Source organism: Mizuhopecten yessoensis, unplaced genomic scaffold (assembly GCF_002113885.1).
Source record: "Mizuhopecten yessoensis strain PY_sf001 unplaced genomic scaffold, ASM211388v2 scaffold2101, whole genome shotgun sequence".
Classification (NCBI taxonomy): Eukaryota; Metazoa; Mollusca; class Bivalvia; order Pectinida; family Pectinidae; genus Mizuhopecten; species Mizuhopecten yessoensis.
This window is the reverse complement of record NW_018404378.1, coordinates 113,128-132,294: the sequence shown is the minus strand read 5'-3', so window position 1 is coordinate 132,294 and position 19,167 is coordinate 113,128. Positions and strand designations below refer to the sequence as shown.

The 19,167-nt window shown below is 37.7% G+C and overlaps 1 protein-coding gene across 3 annotated transcripts in view; it reads right to left on the bottom strand.

Annotated features, from left to right (window-relative positions):
• The window catches only part of LOC110445190, a 135,240-nt gene that overhangs the window by 63,168 nt on the left and 52,905 nt on the right, over positions 1-19,167 (bottom strand). For 2 of the 3 annotated variants that reach the window (XM_021489667.1, XM_021489669.1), the window contains exon 2: positions 9,395-9,463. The gene's annotated coding sequence lies outside the window, so the exon portion shown is untranslated. Of the gene's footprint in view, positions 1-9,394; positions 9,464-10,372; positions 10,621-19,167 lie in introns of those variants that run through there. The other variant, XM_021489668.1, reaches the window with a different exon arrangement.

The window sequence follows — 19,167 nt, the reverse complement described above, 5'->3', positions numbered from 1 at the left end:
ATTTTTGTTGACCTTTGTCCATGGAAGGTCCCTGCAAAATTTCATTGAAATTGGTTCAGGGGTTTTGGAGAAGAAGATTTTTGAAATTTAAGTAAATTTGACCCTTTTTGGCCCCGCCCCTCAGGCCCCTTAGGGCTTAGGACTAAACCGGCAACAATTTTTGTTGACCTTTGTCCATGGAAGGTCCCTGCAAAATTTCAATGAAATTGGTTCAGGGGTTTTGTAGAAGAAGATTTTTGAAATTTAAGTAAATTTGACCCTTTTTGGCACCGCCCCTCAGGCCCCTGGGGGCCTAGGACTAAACCGGCAACAATTTTTGTTGTCCTTTGTCCATGGAAGGTCCCTGCAAAATTTCATTGAACTTGGTTCAGGGGTTTTGGAGAAGAAGGCGAAAATGTAAATTGTTTACGGACGCACGACGGACGTCGGACGACGGACGACGAGGGACAAAAGGCGATCGCAATTGGTCACTTGAGACTTTGTCTCAGGTGACCTAATAAAATCGAAATATTGTTTCGAGGTATACTCACACTTGGTCAATACATAATAAGTTTCATCAAACTCCATTCAAGCATGAAGTCGCTAGAGCAATGCCAACGTGTTTTTATTACAAAGAGTAATGGTGACCTTGACCTTGGCTCGAAATATAAACTCTTTCGAATTCTATCACATTTGACGTGGAAAGTCACCTTTCATTTAAAATGTGATGTGACTCAGCGAAGAGAAATGAAACTTAATCACAAAAAGGACCCCGTGATATCAATAAAATAACAAATGCATTAAGTTATCATCACTAATACGAGAATCTGTATATAAACTGCAACCATTTTAGGACAAATTTAAAATAAGTTTTAGCAAATTATACTCATCATATTTGCTGGCTCGGATAGAAGGGGCGCTGGGGGGTTATGTGGCAGGTAAACGGAGTATCGGGAGAAAAACACATGGTCGGGCAGGTTACAAGTAACTTATAGAGTCAGATCGGAGTCAAACGTGCTGAAGCCACTGATCACGACCCATCCGACCACCCAACCAATAGGTACCATGTCCACGAGTACGTTCAGCACACGTGACACGTGTATACTTCATACGTACATCTATCCTTACCTCACCTGCTGGTGCCTGTCGCCGACCGTCAATAGAGGTGAAGCAGAGGTCAACATACAACAGCTAATTAATACAGATTCATATGTTGACGGATTTAGATAACGAGTGGTATCAAAATATATTTACGCTATAATGAAACTTTAGCAAAATGACATGTATAACAACTGTAACTGTAAAAGAAAATTGTAAACATCGGTTCCGTTACTGCGAAATCCATTCAAATTGTTGTAATTTACCAATGACTAGGGAGCTATAATCTACAACACTAGCTACAGGCTTGGTCAATGACTAGGGAGCTATAATCTCCATAACTAGCTACAGGCTTTTCAATAACTAGGGAGCTATAATCCACAACACTAGCTACAGGCTTTCTCAATGACTAGGGAGCTATAATCTACAATACTAGCTACAGGCTTGCTCAATGAATAGGGAGCTATAATCTACAACACTGACTACAGGCTTGCTCAATGACTAGTGAGCTCTGATTTACAACCCTAGCTACAGGCTTGCTCAATGAATAGGGAGCTATAATCTACAACACTGACTACAGGCTTGCTCAATGACTAGTGAGCTCTGATTTACAACCCTAGCTACAGGCTTGCTCAATGACTAGTGAGCTCTGATTTACAACCCTAGCTACAGGCTTGCTCAATGACTAGGGAGCTATTATCTCCATAACTAGCTACAGGCTTTTCAATAACTAGGGAGCTATAATCCACAACACTAGCTACAGGCTTGCTTAATGACTAGGGAGCTATAATCTACAATACTAGCTACAGGCTTGCTCAATGGCTAGGGAGCTATAATCTACAACACTGGCCACAGGCTTGCTCAATGACTAGGGAGCTATAATCTCCATAACTAGCTACAGGCTTGTCAATAACTAGGGAGCTATAATCCACAACACTAGCTACAGGCTTGCTCAATGACTAGGGAGCTATAATCTATAACACTAGCTACAGGCTTGGTCAATGACTAGGGAGCTATGAGCCACAACACTAGCTACAGGCTTGCTTAATTACTAGGGAGCTATAATCTATAACACTAGCTACAGGCTTGCTTAATTACTAGGGAGCTATAATCTATAACACTAGCTACAGGCTTGGTCCATGACTAGGGAGCTATAATCTCCAACACTAGCTACAGGCTTGCTTCAAGACTAGGGAGCTATAATCTATAACACTAGCTACAGGCTTGTTCCATGACTAGGGAGCTATAATCTCCAACACTAGCTACAGGCTTGTTCCATGACTAGGGAGCTATAATCTACAACACTAGCTACAGGCTTGCTCTGCCATGTCAGAATAAACATGTAAATGCTGCACACTGCGGGGATTTAATGAGAACTTCGGATTGATTTAGAGGTCCATGGATTCTTTGAAGTGTGTTCGAGTTAAAGGTTTTTTATCGTTTATCTTTTTCTCTCAGGATCCAACGCTTTTAGATTAAATTCGTGAGAGAACCGACTATCTACCCAAAACGTTTAAGTGATAAAACAATGATAAACAATGAAGACATAATAGATTATTGTGTGCAGTGCAAAACTCCTGTCCCCTGGTGCTGTTTACACAGATACACAGATACTCTCTGGTCATAGGAACGCTGATATTTCCTCTGCTGTCAGCTCTGTTATATAAATGAAAGTTCAACGACGTTTCTTCACTTCTGTTGTACAGTCTCGTGACAGCCCAATTATTGAACCATTTTCTTCTATTTGGCCCTTGATGACTTCAATATTTTCTAGTAACGCAATCAGCTTTTATGAAGGGACCTAAAATGAAATTGGATCGCTGCTCGAAAGTGTGGGTTTTCCCCGTTACTCCGGTTTCCTCCCACAATGCAATAATCCATTTTCAGGCTATTTCCTACTCTTGTGTTAACGTTTTCTTTATCATTGGCCCCTTTTCCATTGTGTGGCCCTTGATGATTTATACACGAATTTCCAATACGTAACCATTTTTCTGGCTTTATTTTTAACTCAAACCAAACATGACATACAAATCTAAGCAAATTTACCTCAGTGAGTTTGGAGACAGGCAGGTTCTATGAAATGTGTTATAAAGGTATGCTTCCTTTCTGGAGACTGCTCAAAGATATGGTTTATATAAAACGACCTACCACTATGCATGTATGCGTCTGTACGATACACATGTAGTTATTTATTATGTATTATATAAGTACAAATGGGTTCTGTTGCCAGGCCGAGACATACCAAGTCCTTTAAAATGATATTTGTTATTCCCTGCTTAACGTTCAGCATTTAGGAGAATGGCAACAACTGGTTCAACCGTTGTCAGTGTAATGTGACCGGGCGGGATGCTGTGCTGGCTGCCTTCGGCATGGTATTTCAGTGAGATAGCACTATAAAGTCGGCATCAGATCCGCGCTATCCCAAGGAGGCAACCACACAAACATACCATGTTTCCTGCATACACACACGCAAGCACGCATACACTACATACATGGAGGCACGTCCTTAAATGACATCAGCTGTTGATGGGACGTTAAACAATATAAGACCAAACTAAGCATATTAATGAGGCATTATTATGGGTTGAGTAACACAGGAATGTTACAGGGGTCAGTCTTACTGAATATACATGTAGTAGTTTCAGTATTGGTGTTCATGGTCTTAAAAGGCAATACATATGTACAGTTACGGTCCATCTCAAGTTCAAGGTCTTTATATATATAACCTTGGGCCTTTTGACCCATCGATTTCAAAAGTGAGATCTAATTACAATATTTACAGACAATACAATACAATACAATGCATACAATACAATACCAGCAATTTACAAACAGTAGGGAGAGTGTAACAAATTAAGTTAATTGGTTTCTTCTTAAATTTGTCGCTTTTTTTTCTACGAGAACATTGCACGTACAAAAATGAATGCATATACATGTATAGATTTTAAGATCCCTTTAACCTGAATGAAATACATCTATTTGCACAATTAACGAACCCAATCTGTAACGTTAATTGTAGATGAATATGCTATACAACGTTTCAGAATTTATCTGACGTTTCAGATTCTTCGAGTGAACTGCGAGTATTGATATAATTTAAGACGGCTAGCTTAGCCCGAATGAACTACCCGTTAGCGCGATAAATAAGGTTAGATAAATAGCATTACAAACCTGCTAATGTTGTTTATATTTTTGCAAAACATTCCGGTTAGCTTCCGAACTCTTGCACCGAACAACAATATCAGACAAAAATGTCGAGGACGGAAAAAACAACCGCTCTTCATGAAAACGGAAAATGGCGCTATTTAAAACGTTGCTACACGACGGTCCATTTGACTTGTAGCAAGTAGGTCCGACTCCATGAATAACGCCTTGTTAAACCGTCTGTATCATACCTTAATACCCAAGGACCAATACAAGACCGCCATGACGATGTTTTAGAATAATCTACACATATTTTGGAACTGCAACTCAGACTTTTGTCAAAACCTCAAATAGATCAAACATGATAATGATTTAAATATCAATAAATCTTCATTCTCGGTCGACAATTAAGTTGAATGGGACCCGAATTAGAATAAATTCCCCTTTGTATTGTGGATGACGGTAATGCTGCCAGTACATGGCATGTTGAGAATGAGTTAAGGTTGTGTTCGGGGAAATTTATGTCCCACACGATAAACACCATTTTTAATTATGCTACAAGATTCATCGTTAGAGTCAAACTATATCCTCTGACCTTTGTCATTTGATCCGAAAAAAATATCAACGCTTTTTACCAAATTTCAACAAAAATATTCCCCTTTTCCATCCTCGGGTCTAGATTTCAACGACACTCACATCTATACATAAAGTAGCGTTTATGTGATAATCTTATGATTTACATATTTATATATGTACATTTATCTACCGACATCAAGTGTTTTCCAACTATTGGCAATAAAGGATGTGTATTAAAATCAAAGTACTGGAAGTACTGAATGAGGCGTTAGTGAGATGTAAAAGGTGAAATTTGATATAAAGCAATTAGATATGCCAACACGATTATTGATATACATTCAAGAGCATGTACTTATTTAGAACTTCTAACCATCGAAGTTACCCGCTTATCAAAAACTGAAACTTCAGATGATTTTCAACTGGAACCGTCGCCAGGATGGCTAACTAATACCCCGCTCCCCCATCAAGTCTGACTCAAATATGTCGGAATGGAGAAAAAAGTGTGCGACAGCCAGCAGATTGTTGCGCGTAGCACACAACAGAAGATTTAAAGTCCAATCTTCGAAGATATTCGAAGGAGTTAATTTCTGTTATACACATGTTCATATTAAACCAGAGAGGTAGATATTACATACGTCCCCTGATTATACAAAATAAAATTACCGATAAAAAAGGTTATCATTTATTTGTGCTTGGCTGTTATGAGAACTATTTTTCTTGTAGTAAAACGGTTGTCGTCGTCCAAAACACTACTATCTCGCGGTTGTCTCCCTTCCAACAGTATTTTTTTATAATTTGATAAATGTTCAAATATCGATGTAGGGGAATATAGTATAAAGATTTTAAAGTCAATATTCTTATTGTTATTGAAAATAGTGAAACTGAAATGCTAACAACATTATCAGGATATTTGAATAAATTAGTATTTCTTACATAAACTATGAACGACAGGCTACACAAGTTGTCTCCTAAGCATTTTCAGTAACGGAGGCTACCACCAGGCGTCGCAAATTCCGTACTTCCGCTGGAATGAAATAACTGATCATGAGGTCACGTTCGTTAAGTGATTTCAATACGGCATGCGTCTCCGTAAAACTCTTAAGAACAGGGATCGAAATACGTTGGCGGTAAGTGAGACGGCAAATGATCAAAGGTTATATGTGCGCTTCATTGCTCTAAGTTGTATTTTTTTCCGAAAAAAAAGTATCTTTGAAAACATTTTTTTTTTTCAATTGTATTCAACTTGGTAAATAGATGCTGTTTGGCATCAGTCGCGAATTACCTCATTCGCCCCTGAAATTTCATAATGAACTATTCCAACCTTTGAATCGAAAGAGTTTTAATGTGTCTTTAGGGGCGAATTAGTTAAGTCAAGGGTAAATTGATTTGGCATGACGTTAACAAACTGCATATCGAGTTTCATATATCACATGTTAAGAATGGTGTACACACATCGTTTTAGCATCAGTCGTATTGAACTTTGTAAGCATTTTCGGCTGATTCCCTGAACGCATACATTTTTAACTTACCTGTAGGGCAACTTGTTCTGATAGGGGTTATAGTCTTTTTTCTCAAAAAGTGTCTTTGTTTCAACAAGTGAATATACCTGTAAAACTTACCTGTTGGAACTCAAGCACATCTGCTTATATAAATTATTCATGTATTATTTTTTGACTTTTTAACTTTCTTTAGTTTTATATTTTTGATTATATTGACCAACTGATCTATGTAGTATTTGATATAATATTAATTGAACTGATGTTTCAATAAAAGATAAATTAGTTAATTATAAAGCACCATTAATCAAAAATTAACAACACCTTTATATACATATATATCTTTGTCTTTTACTGGGGAAACGAAATCTGTACGTATTTATTAGTACCTTACGGCTGTATATATTTATTAGTACCTTACGGTTGTATAAGTGATAAAATAACATTTTTAAAAAATATACGTGGTAAAAGAACAAAACACTATTATTGTTAATTTGAAAGTGAAAACGTCATAGTATGCAGGTTATAGTATATCCATCTGGCAGTCCAGTCGTTATGCAAAAAAGCATGTAAAAATGTATAACCCGAGCCACTCAAAATCGAACACAAATGACAAGACTTTGGGCCTTAAAGGAAAAATTATATCAAATAACAAACGAATTATCAAAGTTAACTTTAAACACGGTAATACAGACAATGCAACAATTACTGAAATAAAAATGATTGATAAATTCTCATGTATGTATTGGGACTGGGGGCTTATCTATTCGACTCCCATATAACCTGTGCAGGTGCCGCTTCAGCCTTCTCCATCTTGAATGAGAGCGGAATCTCTTCATCGAACCAGTAGCGTTTGTTTTCGCCAATACTGAGACTACCCTCCTGGCTAAATGTTAACCTTTGTTACTTACAGAGGATATGTATAAGAACGTCGTTTGAACATTGACATTGTGTAGAAATATTGGCAGTAGCGGTACGATTTGTCTTTCATGTTGATTAAAAATAAATCCGGCGGATAATGTAACATTGTTGATCAGGATCCTGAGATTTTAAAACGGTTAACTTATACGATCAGCAGAATCCCGAACGTTCTTATCAGGAGTGTCATCAGACGAATTTCGAAATTTAAATACGGAGAACATTTCCCGGGGGCACCGATATACAAAGTATGTTTGGTGCGACACGTCATGCCGGATTTACTGCATTACAGGTCACAGGCAGTGGCGGAAATGTATGCACCGTGATGAAATACATTCCACTTCACATGTTACACGCTGCAGGGGCATTGCCTAACCAACAGTGAGAGAAACGGCGATAAAATGTTGTTTGGATTGTATATTATCTTATTTGCTATACCTGTTGATGTATATAAATAACCACATGGCACCAGGATTCATTCTGTGGTACCGTAGTTAGCCGCATAGCACACCTCGGAATTCCACAGGTTACGTGTACCCTTACTTTCTCTGCACGTAAATGAAGGTGTCCCATTTATCGGCCCTTTTGCCAAACACAGTGGGTAACAACAATCGGTACAATTTACGGAACCAATATGATTACAATATTTCTTCTTTCAGACTCTCCTCAAGCAACTCTTCTTTTTTGCCATCGAGTTTACGTCTTAGGAATTCGTTAGACAATACAATAAGAACATTGCCATCTTTAGATACTTTTAAATCGGCTGTATCTAGTGGTGCAAATTCGTCTCCACCATGCATCTATTATAATTTTGGCGAACGCAATTTAAATATAATCCACCATGCGCTTGTGGACATTCCTGTGAGGATGTTGGTCATTTTTTCTTCCAATGTAAACTTTTTATTACAGCACGAATTACGCTATTTCAAAACATAAACTCGTTGACTATATATCCATTAAATTTAGTTGTTGTTTTTTATTTGAGAATGAAAATCTGTCCGTAGATACCAATACAGAAGTATTCAGACACGTGCAACTTTTCATCAAATCCAGCAACAGATTTTAAGTAAAATATAATAATTGTAAAATATAGTTTGTATGCCTTGTTAAATGCTATCATGTAAATATCAATATGTACTGTATTAGAGGAAAAGGCGTTGATAAGTTGATAACACTAATCCTCTGCTCAAATTTGGTGCAATAAATATGATTAAATCAAAATCCCATGGAATTCCGAGGACAACCATCACGTGGATACGTCGTATGGTTACCATGGTTGAGCAACGATGGAAAAACACAAGTTTGAGGTATTTCAGGTATAATACACTGTCAAGAATTCGAAGTGATTATTATTACAGCGGTGGACATGTGTGTTAAGGGGAAGGAGTTTGTGAAAATAACGATTGTCCTCTTTTTAACAATGTGAAGCTAGGCCATTTACGAATAAATTACAAAAAAAACACTAAACAATGCACTATATTTACTTATCAAAACATCTCTGCGCGTAACATTTAAAAAAATATATCTAATACAGCTTCCTTTGACAAAGTACATACTTTTAAGAGTGAATACAATTCTTATTGTTAAAAGTAATTATCCATACATTTACTTATTGATGAGGTCTGTGTATCTTTTAAATTGATCCTGTCTGCTATGACTGAACAAAAACTGGGAACTGATTCACTGGTGTTATTATGTTTGACGTATATGTTTATATTTCGCTGCAAACCAAAATATAAACAGATATGAACCCGATTGGATCAGCATCATACTGACGCTTCTCCCCCTCCCTCGCATATCATGAAACCATTACGAGAAGCAAACGTTTAGATGACACCAGGCTGTTCTAGGAATGTCGTTTGCATTGACGACACATCAAATTGAATTCCGCAAATCCTAGGGAACGTTTATATGTAGCTCACTCAAAACGGTATATAATTAGCATGTAAAGATACAGGTACGTGTTAAACGGCTATTTTGTTATCATCATCTCGGTATGAATATTGTAAAAATAGATATAAATCATCCCTTTATGTTCCCAAAAGACAATATTATTTTTTGCCTTTTAGCTTTCAGACATCGGTTTAGATACACACATGTATGAATTCCTATCATAGAAATAGAAAAACACCACAGGAACATGTTGAATCTAAAGAAACCAGGAGAAGTAAATAAAATCTTACAGTGATTGGTTAATCCACGTGCTGGTAATCCCGTTACATCCGGTCAGTTCTTATTCTCTCCGCGGGAACCTGGAACATAAAGAAACACAGTCTATGATAACTTATCTCAGCTGATATACAACAAACAAACATCCAAAGAGGAAAACATACGAGAAAAGCAAAATATAGGTCTTATAGGACGCCTAGCTAGGGGAACTAACATCTACCCACGATAGTATCGTGAAATAACATGTCTATCAACAATAGGTGGTCCATTATTGTGTACTTTATGTACTCTACAATAAATACAAAACAAGATTTATCAACTTATACTGTATTACTGTTGGACCAGATGATGCCCCACTAGGTCGGGTTAGTTAAATGATGCCCCACAAGGTCGGGTTAGTTAAATGATGCCCCACTAGGTCGGGTTAGTTAAATGATGCCCCCCTAGCTAGGTCGGGTTAGTTAAATGATGCCCCACTAGGTCGGGTTAGTTAAATGATGCCACACTACCGGGGAGTCGAACCCAGGCTGCCTTGGTGAGAGACGAGTGTGCTACATGTTTTTACTGTGCCACCCAGCCACCCACATCAATCAACAATCCTGTGTGTTAATTGTCCGTGATATATACGTACGTGTACTGTAAAATAAGATTACAACGGTGTTGTGTTAGCACTCTTAAGACCACAGACTCCGTTGAGTAATGTCATTCAGTACACAGACCATTCCGTCCCAGGGGACATCAGTAACTCGATAACACTATAACAGGGTGTCGTAACAGACGTTACTACTGCATGGTTGTTACAACGTCAGCCTTGCTGAACCCTGTTTCTCTAACTTATTTGAAATGGCCGTTCGGAAACACCACATCACGTTATTAAGTTAATGTATTAATGCACTATTATTTGTTTAATGGTCGAGTTGGTATCGCCGACAACATACAAGTGTTTCTTCATATTTTAGCTTATAACTTCTGTCAAGCTCCAAACAGCTTACCGAGAATTTTGGAAAGCAGAAAGTGAGATCAGTCAGTAAGATGGGATAAAGGGGTCAGGGTGAAGCGCCGCTTCCTGTTCTACCATAGAATTGTCGAATGAACTTCTACGAAATACTCTCTGGTGGTAAGATGGTAAGATACTCGTGTTCTGATCCGAAATCACACGAAAGATTCGAGTTCGAATATAATTCACTCATCTAATGATGGCTTCGTCACGTGATCACAGGATGGTCTCACGTAGTCTCTCAGGCGCTTGATGACAGGAACCCCTGTACAAATATATTTATATGCACTCGTCAGACTAAACTGTGTTGCTAGTTTCCACTGTAAGCCTTACGGGATAACAAACAGGTTTACACATCAGGAAGTAATACTCCTTTATCTGAGACATGCGTCTAGCCGATAAACCGAAGTCCAAACTAGCCGATAAAGATAAGGGTCATTAAGACGGACATTTTCTGCAACAATCCATTTTCTTTGGTAATGAAATACGAAAAACATTGAGCTCGAGAATGATTATTGATTGGCATGAGAACATAAATTTCCAAAAAACCGAAACACTAATTATCCTCAAAAGCCGATTACTCAAGGTCTTGAGGGACAGGGGGCAGTACTAAAGTCAATATAACGTGTGGTTTCTACGTTTGAATGACGAATGGAGAATATTATGTGTATCGCAAATCTTATCCACAATAGGTTCGTACAATAAGTAAGCATTAGTAACGTCGGAACATTTACCTAGCTATTAATAAGAAGGTTCTACGTGAAAAAACACAATTCACCACGTTTAAGTTTATTACAAATTGTTAAGAACATACTATCTGAGCTCGTCCTTACAGCATGAACAGGTTACAGGATGTCCCGACAACTACACTTATAATAAAGCCTTCGGTGCCAGTTGTATCGATTACAAGTCGGCAGACCACTGAGTATACACAGATTCATTCCCTTTGTATTTAGACAAATCTCAAATTACACAGATATTTAAAACATAAAGCAAGTCAACGTACACGAACCGTCGATTTAAGTGAATATTTTAAATGTTTCAACAAAAATATTGATGAAATTTACTGTTAGAATAAAAGAGATCAATACTTATGTAGTCAGTGTCACAACCACAACTTTTGATATTTGGATTCGAATAATCAGATAAATAGATGTGTTGTCATTACATCACAATCTTCTAAAATCTCAATAACAAGCTCACTCCCCAAACATGATAACGACACACCCAATCCTTAAACATTTAAACAAAAAGCTCATTCCTTGAATAGTATATTTTCAAGCTCACTCCATAAACATCACAATAACAAGCTCACTCCCTAAACATCACAATAACAAGTGCACACGCCCTAGACATCATAATAACAAGCTCATTACCTAGATATCATAACAAACTCACTCACTAAACATCACAATAACAAGATCACTCACTAAACATCACAATAACAAGCACACTCCCTAGACATCACAATAACAAGTGCACACGCCCTAGACATCATAATAACAAGCTCATTCCCCAGATATCATAACAAACGCACTCACTAAACATCACAATAACAAGCTCACTATCTAAATATTACAATAACAAGCTCACTTCCTTAATATCAAAATAACAAACTCACTCCCTAAACATCACAATAGCAGTCTCACTCCCTAAATATCACAATAACAAGCTCACTCCCTAAACATCACAATAACAAGCTCATTCCCTAGACATCATGATAACAAGCTCACTCCCTAAATATCACAAAAACAAGCTCACTCCCTAAACATCACAATAACAAGCTCATTTCCTAGACATCATGATAACAAGCTCACTCCCTCAACATCGAAATAACAAGCTCATTCTCTTAACATAGAAATTTTAAGCTCACACCCTGCAATAACAAGCTCATTCACTCAACATCGAAATACCAAGCTCATTCTCTAAACATAGAAATAACAAGCTCATTCTCTAAACATTACAATAGCAAGTTCACTTTCTTTACATCATAATAACAAGCTCATTCGCACAGCATCACTACTGTAGCAAGCTCACTCCATAAACATCACACTAACCAACTCCATTCCTCTTCATTACAGTAACAAGCTCACTCCATAAACATCACAATAACCAACTCCATTCCTATTCATTACAATAACAGGCTCACTCCATAAACATCACAATAACCAACTCCATTCCTCTTCCTCACAATAACAAGCTCACTCCATAAACATCACAATAACCAACTCCATCCCTCTTCATTACAATAACAAGCTCACTCCATAAACATCATAATAACCAACTCCATTCCTCTTCATTACAATAAGAAGCTCACTCCATAAACATCACAATAACCAACTCCATTCCTCTTCATCACAATAGCAAGCTCACTCCATAAACATCACACTAACCAACTCCATTCCTCTTCATTACAATAACACGCTCACTCCATAAACATCACAATAACCAACTCCAATCCTATTCATTACAATAACAAGCTCACTCCATAAACATCATAATAACCAACTCCATTCCTCTTCATTACAATAACACGCTCACTCCATAAACATCACAATAACCAACTCCATCCCTCTTCATTACAATAACAAGCTCACTCCATAAACATCACACTAACCAACTCCATTCCTCTTCATTACAGTAACAAGCTCACTCCATAAACATCACAATAACCAACTCCATTCCTCTTCATAACAATAACAAGCTAACTCCATAAACATCACAATAACCAACTCCATTCCTCTTCATAACAATAACAAGCTAACTCCATAAACATCACAATAACCAACTCCATTCCTCTTCATCAAAATAACAAGCTCACTCCATAAACATCACACTAACCAACTCCATTCCTCTTCATCACAATAACAAGCTTACTCCATAAACATCACAATAACCAACTCCATTCCTATTCATCACAATAACAAGCTCACTCCATAAACATCACACTAACCAACTCCATTCCTCTTCATCACAATAACAAGCTTACTCCATAAACATCACAATAACCAACTCCATTCCTCTTCATCAAAATAACAAGCTCACTCCATAAACATCACACTAACCAACTCCATTCCTCTTCATCACAATAACAAGCTTACTCCATAAACATCACAATAACCAACTCCATTCCTATTCATTTCAATAACAGGCTCACTCCATAAACATCACAATAACCAACTCCATTCCTCTTCATTACAATAAGTAGTTCAATCCATCAACATGACGACAAGCTCACTAAAGGCACGATAACACGTTAAAACATTGAATGTACGGGGGATTTTGTTTACTTATAAACTACAACTCACTATCTGGAGTTTACCACGTAACCACTTCCTAAATGCTGGCAAACTCATTTGATCATATTGATGTTATCAGACAAAGAAACGTTTGAGCAGCTTTACATTTATCAAGTCGTTTTTACCTTAGTGATCACAGAAAGTTTAAAGTCCATTTCAATTAAAAAAATGAAATTGAAGGTGATGGACAGAAATTGAAGCCTGACGATATGGATTAAGATTGGTTTGAAAGTGACAAAAAAAAATATAAAAATTGGACGCTACTATTTCCTGCCTTTTCCCATTTCCGCTTAAGCCATGTCTGTCGTGAGTAAACCAATTTTCCTTGTTGGATTAGCCACTGTCAGATCGATGAGACCAGAAACTGACGCCCACAAAATATCGCTCCATATTACAAACTCCTCACAACCGTACAGGCTGTCAACTGACTTAAGGGTGCATGCTACCTCACTGACATAAAAGAGTACCAAACCACAAGGTCTGTAATTAACAGTCAAGAGCGGCTTGGCAATAATGGACACGTTTCAAAGACGCAAAAGATAACCATAGTTTTTTAGAAGAGTGATCTAAGGAGGATAATTCTTACAAAAACTCAAACAGATAGTGAGCCAGATATCAAACATCCTCAAAGGGACATAACTCTTACACGATCCCCAAGTATTTAAGTACAATATTGCTTTCGTTTGACATACATTGTGAACATGATTACAAATGCAACGAAGTGCAATAACGCTTAAACTAAAATTCATAAATACTTAGGACATTCAAATATTAAAGCGGTTCAATTGTTCGTAGGTTAATCAATGTAAAGTTCAGTGTTTTATCACATTTCTGTATTTTGTTCGAATAAGTGTATGTGTCAAGTGTGCATGTGTGAAGTACGACTACATACTGAATAGGGCAGACATCTCTAAACGAGGAGCAGTGGTGTGTAACATTACAATGATGACGTCATTATAATGATGACGTCAACACGTAGGATAAGGCGTTCATGTCTGATATAACTGTCATCTGAATTTGATATGGTTATATAGTATCAATCAATGGTGACTGTATTGAGCTAGACTTCATACAACCTGAAAGAGAGATAATCTAACTCAAATCATATACAGAATGGAATAGAATGAGAAACAGCCATAACGAATTCACGTTTCTATCCAAATACGGCAATGGCGTATCTAGTATTACTTCGCTAATATTCATATTCATGTATCCTTTATTTCTCACAAACGGTCTAACGGACAAGCGACTGTTTAATTTCTTTGTATATACCTGTTATTTCGTGATAAATTATTTTTACAATATGCACGACAAAAACAATTTTGACGCTAACTAACTGTAATATATATTAACAGCGACTGTCCTTACATTACAAGCGGAACTCAAAGTGACGTTTTGAAAACAGGCGCGTGAAGGGGCTACCGAAGAAATCAGTAATACCGCAAACGGTACACTATCCTGCATCATTTGGGAAGTCAGATTGACAGTAAGGTGTACTTATCTACTCAATCCTATGTGATAGTGATGGAAGTTGGACTTAAATGCGTCTGTGTTGAGGAGGAGTTAAGTCTATGGTGTTCAGAAATATGGAGTTAGCGCCATAACATAATAGCTCGCACCATTCAGTTTGTCTTTGACACATGTGGCAGTTATACCAGTTGGTCTGCCACATCTATGCAGTTTATTGCTTAAATATAAAACAAAAATGAAAAATAACGACCATGTGTGTCTGTCAGTGAGGCAGCTTACAGAATGAGTCAATAACTGGTCGTTATGGAGTGTTTCTTGTCGTCGTGACGACTGAAGTAGACGCAATTTTGATTAGACTTAAGTTGATCATTGGAAATAATTACCCTAAACTGAGCATTTTAAGTCCGTGCTTACACCTCTTACATAGCGGCAGTAATTCTCAAATGAAGATTTAACATAACGACACGAAAGCGCACTGTACGACTGAAAACTTAAATTGCGTATCTTCTCCAAAAATCCTTTATTTCATTCGGAACATTTAAATAATTGAAGAGAATCCATTTACAGAAAGTCGCGTGTAACACGACCGACGTCTGCTCCACCCCACACAGGTCCTTACGATGGCACCATTCATTGAACGTTTGTCTTAACGGATTTTCGTAAAAGGCACCGACTCAGCGACAATTCCTGGTATCTAAGTCTATCCCTGTATCAGGCGTACTTAACAGACAACTTGCACTTTCGGAGATTTCTTCGTTTGAATATATGCCTGTGTAGTCTCTTATACTATAAATAAATCACATTTCACACAAGAATGCGCCTTTTTAGGAATCAGTCAGACGACAGATTATAGAAAAGCTCATTGCTTGCTGTGACGTAACAACACATTATGTGACGTCACTGTTTGTATCATTTATTCGTAATCAAATATTGTGTTGGCATAACGTCTAGCACTGCTCAACCTATCGCGAGGCGATCGGCTAGGAGGGCCCCTTTTATCAAAGAAGCAATTCCTTTAATCCACACGTATTTTTCTAAGATTGACGTTGTAAGCTTTCGATCTGATATCTATTTCCGGTTATTTGCAAAATCAGTCAAGCGTTGCGCTGTGTCGGAATGAACTAACCTCACTTACCGGAAGTCGAAATCGTAAGTGATTCCTGTTTTAAAGACTCGTGACCGAGTTCAGCATGACAAAACATGGTATGCTATTTGAAGGTACGGAACTGAACTGACTGTTATCAACGATAACAAGTACACACGAACTGGTTTATTAAACGGACATACCACAGGGTGGATATTCCCTTAAGGCGACATGCTACATATTATACAATAACTTTGGTTTATCTTTGAGTAATTGCCCTTCAAGTATATATCAGAGTATAGTCGGATAATTAATGATTATCTCGGACTGATCAATGGTCGTTAGATTGTCAAACTTTTAGAATTTGTCATCAAATTAATATTTTACATGTGTTGTTTGATATACGTTGCAACGGGTCCTATCTTGACAATAGTTTAGCCATAGTGTGCATAGGAGTTATCACAGGACAACGTTTAAGTAGGAGGTACGTGTTCGAGTGCTCATCTGACGCCAATGTTTAAGCCAGAGAGTTTAGCTAAAAGTGTCAATGGGTCCTCACTTGACAAGTGTGCCAATAGGTCTACGATTGACAAAAGCTAAGCCAGAGGTGAACATGGGCCTTCACCTGACGAAAGCTTGGCTAGAACTGCCAATGGGTCCTATACTAAGGGTAACGGTTAGGACGGAGACAATAACTTAACGAAAGGTAACAAAGGGTCCTATACTAAGGGTAACGGTCAAGACGGAGACAATAACTTAACGAAAGGTAACAAAGGGTCCTATTCTAAGGGTAACGGTTAAGATGGAGACAATAACTTAACGAAAGGTAACAAATGGTCCTATACTAAGGGAAACGGTCAAGACGGAGACAATAACTTGACGAAAGGTAACAAAGGGTCCTATACTAAGGGTAACGGTCAAGACGGAGACAATAACTTAACGAAAGGTAACAAAGGGTCCTATTCTAAGGGTAACGGTCAAGACGGAGACAATAACTTAACGAAAGGTAACAAATGGTCCTTACTTGACCATTCATCAATTCATACTACTTAGCTTAGTTAGAGATACCAAATGGTCGTCAATTTGCGATAACTTGACCAGAGCTACCAATGGGGTTTAAGCAGAAAATCAAGGACGTATAAAAGTGAGATTAAAAATGATGTTGGTGTTATTTAAAGTGACAACCATAAGGGCAACACTTGATAATTCTTTAATGAACTGTAACGGTAGCTACTGTTGGTAACACGTTAACGCAGGGTTCCCGCATATCGTCACAAAATAGGATAAACAGAAAACGGTAACCGGTGATACATTGGCTGTGAGTAGACATCTCCAACGATACGTTATATTTAACTATCAATCTTACACATGGAATAAATTTACTAAATACATTGTGCAAACATTTTGTACACAATTCTGTGAGTATCTAAAAAGTTAACACACATTCCTATAATTACGGTTAAGACGGAGACAGATTTTATTTTGAACGGTTTACACACACTCATATGAATACCTGAATCGGGTTAAACTATTTCCACAGATCATCCTAAGAGTTTATAAGGATCCATGTTAGTACACTGTATCTTCAATCACATACAAACATTCTGAAGATCATACATACGATCGATGCGGGAAATCTTCATATGGTGTCCATTGGGGTTCAGGTAGAATCTTTACATCTGAAATCACATAGGTTCATTTCGAGGTCCGCTGACATACTACAACTCATGCGAGTTACCTGATTACGTAATACTAAGTACCTGTATACTACCGGGGAACGAACCGTAAGTTGTCGACAATAAAACAAACACGTACCAATTAGCACGGAACAGGTGCGCGACTACTTGCTGATTGTATTTACCATGGATACACGCTGGTTGATGTTGCCAACCATGGTAAATACAATCAGCAAGATACAGTGTACTAACATGGATCCTTATAAACTCTTAGGATGATCTGTGGAAATAGTTTAACCCGATTCAGGTATTCATATGAGTGTGTGTAAACCGTTCAAAATAAAATCTGTCTCCGTCTTAACCGTTATTATAGGAATGTGTGTAAACTTTTTAGATACTCACAGAATTGTGTACAAAATGTTTGCACATTGTATTTAGTAAATTTCTTCGATGTGTAAGATTGATAGTTAAATATAACGTATCGTTGGAGATGTCTACTCACAGCCAATGTATCACCGGTTACCGTTTTCTGTTTATCCTATTTTGTGACGATATGCGGGAACCCTGCGTTAACGTGTTACCAACAGTAGCTACCGTTACAGTTCATTAAAGAATGATCAAGTGTTGCCCTTATGGTTGTCACTTTAAATAACACCAACATCATTTTTAATCTCACTTTTATACGTCCTTGATTTTCTGCTTAAACCGCATTGGCGTCTGGTCAAGTTATCGCAAATTGAGGACCATTTGTGGTGAACCCTGACGTCTGTTAAAGTTGGAGTAATTAACTCTATACCTAGAGAGAATAGGGTTAGCTTTTCATCATACGACACTGCGTCATAAAATCGCTGTGTTTTTGTTTGTGTACAGTATGTGTCACCAGCCTCCACCAACGTCAGTCACACATGTAGGTTATTGCCGGGTAATTATTGACTCGCCATACCTTTGTCTCAATTCTATTCTTTAGGCATTTCGGTCCATCAACAAAGTATATAAATATAGTGTTAACACGAACTTGTAATTGAACAGTGAACATGTAGCTTTCTGAATCATATCATTTCCGATTCATAATCCATGCTGTTTCGGGGAGAGAATACCTCCGCTGTATCCCGTGGCATGGTCGTTAGAGTCGACTGATGGGTCTCCACAACCACAACTCCCCTTCTGTACGTTCGGAGTAGCTTCTTCCTTGTATTCTGTTTACGGGACATTGATGAAACAAAGAAAAACGCGACTAATATGGGACCCCCTGTAGAGTCGG